Source organism: Eumetopias jubatus, unplaced genomic scaffold (assembly GCF_037043125.1).
Source record: "Eumetopias jubatus isolate StellerSeaLion01/CBP00866 unplaced genomic scaffold, mEumJub1_p1.0 scaffold_1, whole genome shotgun sequence".
In the NCBI taxonomy this organism is placed as follows: domain Eukaryota; kingdom Metazoa; phylum Chordata; class Mammalia; order Carnivora; family Otariidae; genus Eumetopias; species Eumetopias jubatus.
In genome coordinates, this window is record NW_028274807.1 from 192,565,288 (window position 1) to 192,572,212 (window position 6,925).

The 6,925-nt window shown below is 46.0% G+C and overlaps 1 pseudogene; it reads left to right on the plus strand.

The window, feature by feature from the left end:
- Window positions 1-1,802: 1,802 nt before the first annotated feature.
- On the plus strand, window positions 1,803-5,626 carry LOC114214634 (pygopus homolog 2 pseudogene; annotated as a pseudogene).
- Window positions 5,627-6,925: the final 1,299 nt, after the last annotated feature.

Sequence of the window (6,925 nt, forward strand, 5' to 3'; positions counted from 1 at the left end):
CACATTTAGGTCTTTCAACCATTTTGAGTCTATTTTTGTGTGTGGTGTAAGGAAATGGTCCAGTTTCATTCTTCTGCATGTGGCTGTCCAATTTTCCCAACACCATTTCTTCAACAGAAGAGACTGTCTTTTTTCCCTTGGACATTCTTTCCTGCTTTGTCGAAGATTAGTTGACCATAGAGTTGAGCATCCATTTCTGGGCTCTCTATTCTGTTCTATTGATCTATGTGTCTGTTTTTGTGCCATTACCATACTGTCTTGATGATGACAGCTTTGTAATAGAGCTGGAAGTCCAGAATTGTGATGCCACCAGCTTTGCTTTTTGTTTTCAACATTCCTCTGGCTATTCGGGGTCTTTTCTGGTTCCATAAATTTTAGGATTATTTTTTCCATTTCTTTGAAAAAGTGGATGGTATTTTTTTTTAAAGATTTTATTTATTTGAGAGAGAGAGAATGAGAGAGAGAGAGCACATGAGAGGGGGGAGGGTCAGAGGGAGAAGCAGACTCCCCGCCGAGCAGGGAGCCCAATGTGGGACTCGATCCAGGGACTCCAGGATCATGACCTGAGCCGAAGGCAGTTGCTTAACCAACTGAGCCACCCAGGCGCCCAAAAGTGGATGGTATTTTGATAGGGATTGCATTAAATGTGTAGATTGCTCTAGGTAGCAAAGACATTTTTATAATATTCTTCCAATCTAAGAGCATGGGACGTTTTTCCATTTTTTTGTGTCTTCCTCAGTTTCATGAGTATTTTATAGTTTTTTGAGTACAGATTCTTTGCCTCTTTGGTTAGATTTATTCCTAGGTATCTTATGGTTTTGGGTACAATTGTAAATGGGATCGACTCCTTAATTTCTCTTTCTTTTGTCTTGTTGGTGGTGTATAAGAATGCCACTGATTTCTGTGCATTGATTTTATATCCTGCCACTTTACTGAATTCCTGTATGAGTTCTAGCAGTTTTGGGGTGGAGTCTTTTGGGTTTTTCACATAAAGTATCCTATCATCTGCAAAGAGTGAGAGTTTGACTTCTTCTTTGCTGATTCGGATGCCGTTTATTTCTTTTTGTTGTCTCACTGCTGTGGCTAGGACTTCTAGTACTTTGTTGAATAGCAGTGGTGATGGTGGACATCCCTGCCATGTTCCTAACCTTAGGGGGAAAGCTCTCAGTTTTTCCCCATTGAGAATGATATTCACTGTGGGTTTTTCATAGATGGCTTTTATAATATTAAGATATGTACCCTCTATCCCTATACGCTAAAGAGTTTTAATAAAGAAAGGATGTACTTTGTCAAATGCTTTTTCTGCATCTATTGAGAGGATCATATGGTTCTTGTTATTTCTTTTATTAATGTATCACATTGATTTGCGGATGTACCTTTTTTGATCTGACTTTTTTTTTCTTTCTTAACATCTTATTAATATAGTATTTATTTGTCTTCCCTCTGTCAAACCCTGAGCCAACCGCTTTCCCCAGCCTGCCTGGTGATATATAGGAAAAAGACTATACAAAGCAGATGAGACATGGGAGAAAGAACCATAAACGGTGGAGAGGGCTCCTTAACATGGTGAAGAGGATGGAAAAGGCTACCATCAGGCAAAAGAGGCCCATGACCTCTGAGAGGGAAAAGCCCAGAATGGCATAGGAGAAGAGCTGTTGCTTCAAAGAAAAGTTCCTGGCATAACCAGTGATGAGGCTTCCAAACACAGTCCCAAGCCCAGCCCCAGAGCCACCCATCCTGCTGTGACAGCCACAGCCCTAATGAATTTAGCTACTATTTGAAAGGGCACTGGTTTGGAAGTTATGGCTAGGGGTAAGTGAGGCTGCCCAGCTCCTGAGGCTCTCATTGGCAGTGTCTCTGGTTGTTTTAGCACTGCTGCAAAAAGTGGTCAGCTCAGCAGCTGAGAGGTGCTCCTGACTAGTGAGGGCATGGAGACAAATTTGGTACCCATGTACATTTCCAGGGAGTGAGGGGCTCCAGCAGTGCAGAGAGGGGTCTAACTTCTTTCACTCAGCATGATTGTTTTGAGATTCATTCATGTTGTGTGTATCAATAGTTCATTACTTTTTTTGCTGAGTAGTATTCTATTATATGGCCATAACAAAAATGTCTTATCCACTCACGTGTAGTTGGACATTTGGGTCATTTCTAGCTTTTGGCTATTCCAAATAAAGTTGCTATGAACACTCATGTACAAGTATATATATATACATATACATCCTTTCCTGTGGGGTAAATACCTAGGAATTGTATGAATAGGATTGCTGGATCATATTGTAGGTGATTGTTCAACTTTTTAAGAAACTGCCAAACTTTTCCAAAGTGGTTGTACTAATTTGTTTCCACCAACTGTGTATGAGTTCCATTTTCTGTACACCTACCCAGCACTTGGTATGGTCAGCCTTTTTATTTTTAGCTTTTCTGATAGGTTTGTAATATCTCATTGGGGTTTTAATTTGCATTTCTCTAATGACCTGTGACATTGAATATCTTTTCTTTTCTTTATTACTTGTCTATATGGTTTTGGGGGGTTTTTTTGGATTTTTTTTTTTTTTGGTAAAGTGTCTGCTAAAATCTTTCGCTCATTTTAAAAATTGAGTTGTTTAAGGGGCACCTGGGTGGCTCAGTTAGTTAAGCATCTGACTTCAGCTCAGGTCATGATCTCAAGGGCCTGGGATCGAGCCCTGTGTCCAGCTCTGCACTCAATAGGGAATCTGCTTGAGATTCTCTCTCTCTCTCTCAAATAAATAAATAAAATCTTTTAAAAAATTGAGTTGTTTAATTTCTACTGGTTGAGTTTTGAGAGTTCTTTATATATATTATTTTTTAAAAGATTTATTATTTGAAAGAGCATACACACAAATGGGGGGAGGGGCAGAGGGAGAGCATCTTCAAGCCGACTCCCTGCTGAGTGCGGAGCCCTCTTGTGGGGCTTGATCTCAGGACCCATGAGATCATGACCTGAGCTGAAACCAAGAGTCAGACGCTTAACTGACTGAGCCATCCCGGTGTCCCCTCTCTCTATATTCTTGATACAAGTTCTTTTTCGGATATATGGTTTGCAGTTTCCCCCTAGTTTGTGACTTGTCTTTTCATTTTCATAACAGCATCTTTTGAAGAAGCAGAAGTTTATGAATTTCTAGACAAATTTTTCCTGGGATTTTGATTGGGTTTGTATTAAATTTATAGATAAATTGGGAGAGAAGTGACATCTTAATTATATTGCCCCCTGATCCATGAACAAAATATATCTCTCCATTATTTATATCTTTTTAATTTCTCTCTGCAATATTTTGTGGTTTTCATGGTACAAATGTTTCACATCTTCTGTCAGATTTATCCCTAAGCCTGTCTTATTTTTGATGTTATAAATTATGTCATTTTTTAAATTCAATTTTCAGTTTTTCATTCAAAAGTGTGGATCAAAATACCTAATATATAGTTGACTTTTGTAGACTGATATTGTATCCCAGAAACTTAAAAAAAAACTCATTTACTAGTTCTAGTATATTTTTTTTGTAGATTCCATTTTTTTTTTTTTTAGATTTTATTTATTTATTTGACAGAGAGAGACAGCAAGGGAGGGAACACAAGCAGGGGGAGTGGAAGAGGGAGAAACAGGCTTCCCGCTGAGCAGGGAGCCCGACGCGGGACCTGATCCCAGGACCCTGGGATCATGACCTGAGCCGAAGGCAGATGCCTAACCAACTGAGCCACCCAGGCGTCCCCCCATCATATTTTTTATCTAGAAGATTATACCATCTCTGAATAAGGACTGCTTTACTTTTTTCCAGTAGATGGCTTTTATTTATATTTCTTGCCTTATGGCACTGGCTAGAATCTCCAATACAATGTTGAATAGCATTGGTGAGAGTGGACATCTCTGTCTTGTTCCTGATATTAAAGGAAAGCATTCAGCCTTTTATAATTAAGTATGATATTAGCTGTAGATTTTTTTTATAGCTGTCCTCTATCAAGTTGATGAAGTCCTCTTCTATTCCTAGTTTGCTGAGTTTTTTTTTTTTTTTAATCAGGCATGGGCTTTGAATTTGTTAAATGCTTTTCCTGAATCTATTGAGATGATCATATGGTTTTTTTGTTTGTGAATATGATTGGTATGTTAACACTGATTGACTTTTGAATGTTAGACCAACTGTATTCCTATGATTAACCCCACTTTGTCTTGATGTGTTATCCTTTAATACAGTTTTGGATTTGACTCGCTAAAATTTTGTTTAGAATTTTTGCTCCTGGGGGTGGGCGGCTGACACTCTGCTCGGTACCTGGCCTCACCACCTGGCATGGCCACTCCTTGAGGGTACCCTGATCCCCCTCCCAGGGATGGTCCCCCTGAGGATGAGTCTGTCCCCCATCACACTGACCCTGGCCCCCTGCCCCCACAGCCACCTCAGCGCCAGCCCCACCTGACAAGCTGGAGGGAGGTGGCTGCCCCATACACCCCCTGCTCTGCCTAGCACCAGGAGGAAGCAGGGCAAGGCAGGTCTGCAGATGAAGAGCCCAGAAAAGAAGCAAAGGGGGTCAAATACTAAGGGCACAGAGTTCGCACCATGCCTGACTCCCATGGTGGATCACCTGGTTGCATCCAACTGTTTTGATTGGTGCAGGCTCCAGGTGGAGCCTGCAGCTTTTGATGACTTCGGAGCCCCCAAGATGGGGGGCACAGCCCCCCCATTCCTTGGTGTCCTGTCCCCTTTGGAGGCTTCTGTGTACAGGGGGGCGTGGCAGGCCAGGTATCCCCAGGCTATGGCATTGGGGGTGGAGGCAGTCCCCGGCCTCTTCATTGACAGCGCCCCCCTTCCCTCCCAACCCTATGGGCCCTGCTTTCAACATGAACACCCCTCCCCAGGGCCCTGGCTACTTACCCCCAGGCAACATGAACTTTCCTACCCAGCCCTTCAACCAGCCTCTGGGTCAGAACTTCAGCCCTCTTGGTGGATAGATGATGCCAGGCCTATTAGGGGGATTGGCCCCATGACCTCACCCACCATGGGACAACCTCCCAGAGGGGAGCTGCCCCTTTTCTCCCCCAACGCTTTGTGCAGCCAGGAGCACCTTTTGGCCCCTCTCCTCCAGAGACCTGGTCAAGGGTTCCCCAGCCTGCCCTCCACCCAAGTCTCTTCCCTGGTCCAGACCCTGGCTTTCCTGGCCCTGGTGGTGAGGATGGGGGAAAGCCCTTGAATCCACCTGCCCACAGTGCTTTTCCCCAGGAGTCTTACTCATGCTCCACAGTTGCTGCTGTTAATGGGAATCAGCCCAGTTTCCCCCCAAATAGCAGTAGGTAGGGTGGGGGAACTGTGGATGCCAACAGCTTGGCACCCCCCAGCCAGGCAGGTAGGGGCTCAGTGCCTTGGCCTCCCCCAGGCCTGGTGTACCCGTGTGATGCCTGTTGCAGTGAGGTGAATGATGAGCAGCATGCCATTCTGTGTGAGGCCTCCTGCCAAAAGTGGTTCCACCACGAGCGCACAGGCATGACAGAGCACATATGGGCTGCTGACCACTGAGGCCTCCGCCGTCTGGGCTTGTGATCTCTGCCTCAAGACCAAGGAGATCCAGTCTGTACATCCATGACAGTGTGGGGCAGCTGGCGGCTGCTAACGATGGGTGACACTGGTGAGGGTGATGGTTTCCAAGTCTGGTTCTTGGTCCTTGTTTCCAGGGGCTTCCCATCCCTGTGGGGCAGAAACACAGTGGCTCCTGGGGGCACAGAAAGAAACCAAAACCCTGCCAAGCATTGGGGTGGCTCCAGTCTCTGAAGGCCTAGGGGTATTACTGCAAGAGAAAATAGGCTGGAGGAAGTTCTGGAGGGCAGGGGTCTCCTCTGTGCAGATGGACGCCCCAGCACCTGTGCCTAACACTCCTCTCTAGCCCCACAGCTGCAGCCTTAGTTTTTGGAGTGAAATGCTAAAGGTTTCTGGCCAGAGCAGTTGGGACCCCATCCTTGTAGTCTCCCTTTCATGGGCTTTAGGAGACAGCTTTAGGGAATAAATGGGGAATTTTTCGTTTTCTTACCCATCTCTTGACTCCTCCAAGACCTACCCAAGTCCTACCCCCTTAAAGAACCAAATAGCTTGAAGAAGCAGGAGAGCTCTTGGCTGGGGCAGTTTCTTGGTGATTTGGGGCTTCAAGACTATGGGTAAGAGATGCTGTCTGAACATGTGTCCCTCATACCAAAGCCACTGGCCCTTTCTCAGCCTCTCTTGGGCTTTTCTCCTAATGACCATATTTTTGCCCAAAATTGGGATATGCGGTCTGACAGACCAGAATATTTGAAATTCAGCCTGTCCTGGAACCTGGACTCTGTACCATCCTCCCCGCCTTGCCCGTTTCTTGCACAGTAGCGTCCGTGCTGGTCTAGAACTTTGGGCACCTGTATTTCTCTGCCTCCCTGGCTGGACTGAACGAAAGTTTGAAAAAGCACAGAGCCCTTATCCTGTTACAAGGATCCCTATCCCAGCCGGTGGGGGGTGGGGGGGGTGGGGAACTGTCATTGCCAGGGTCCTGAAATGCACTCCAGAGTGTCAGGATGTGTTTTGCTTCTCTTTCCCTACCTTTTGGTCTATTTCTTGGGCCGGGTGATCTAGGAGCCTGGTAAGAGCCCGGCACTGCTGCGTTCCCTCTTCCTCTCCCTCTCTCCCTCTCCCTCTCTCCCTCTCTCCCTCTCCCTCTCCCCCTCCCTCTCTCCCTTTCCCTCTCTCCCTCTCCCTCTCTCCCTCTTCCCCTCTCCCCTCCCTCTCCCCCTCCCCCTTCCCCCTCCCCCTTCCCCTCTCCCTCTCGTAGCTCATGCACACATTCCTCAGTGGGGTGGGGAAGGCAGGCACGGGTGTGGCCCTGAGAGGAGCCAGCAGTCCCTGCCCCCTTCTCTCAGGACCCTAGCATGTGAAGAGAAGACCCACGATACACTGTA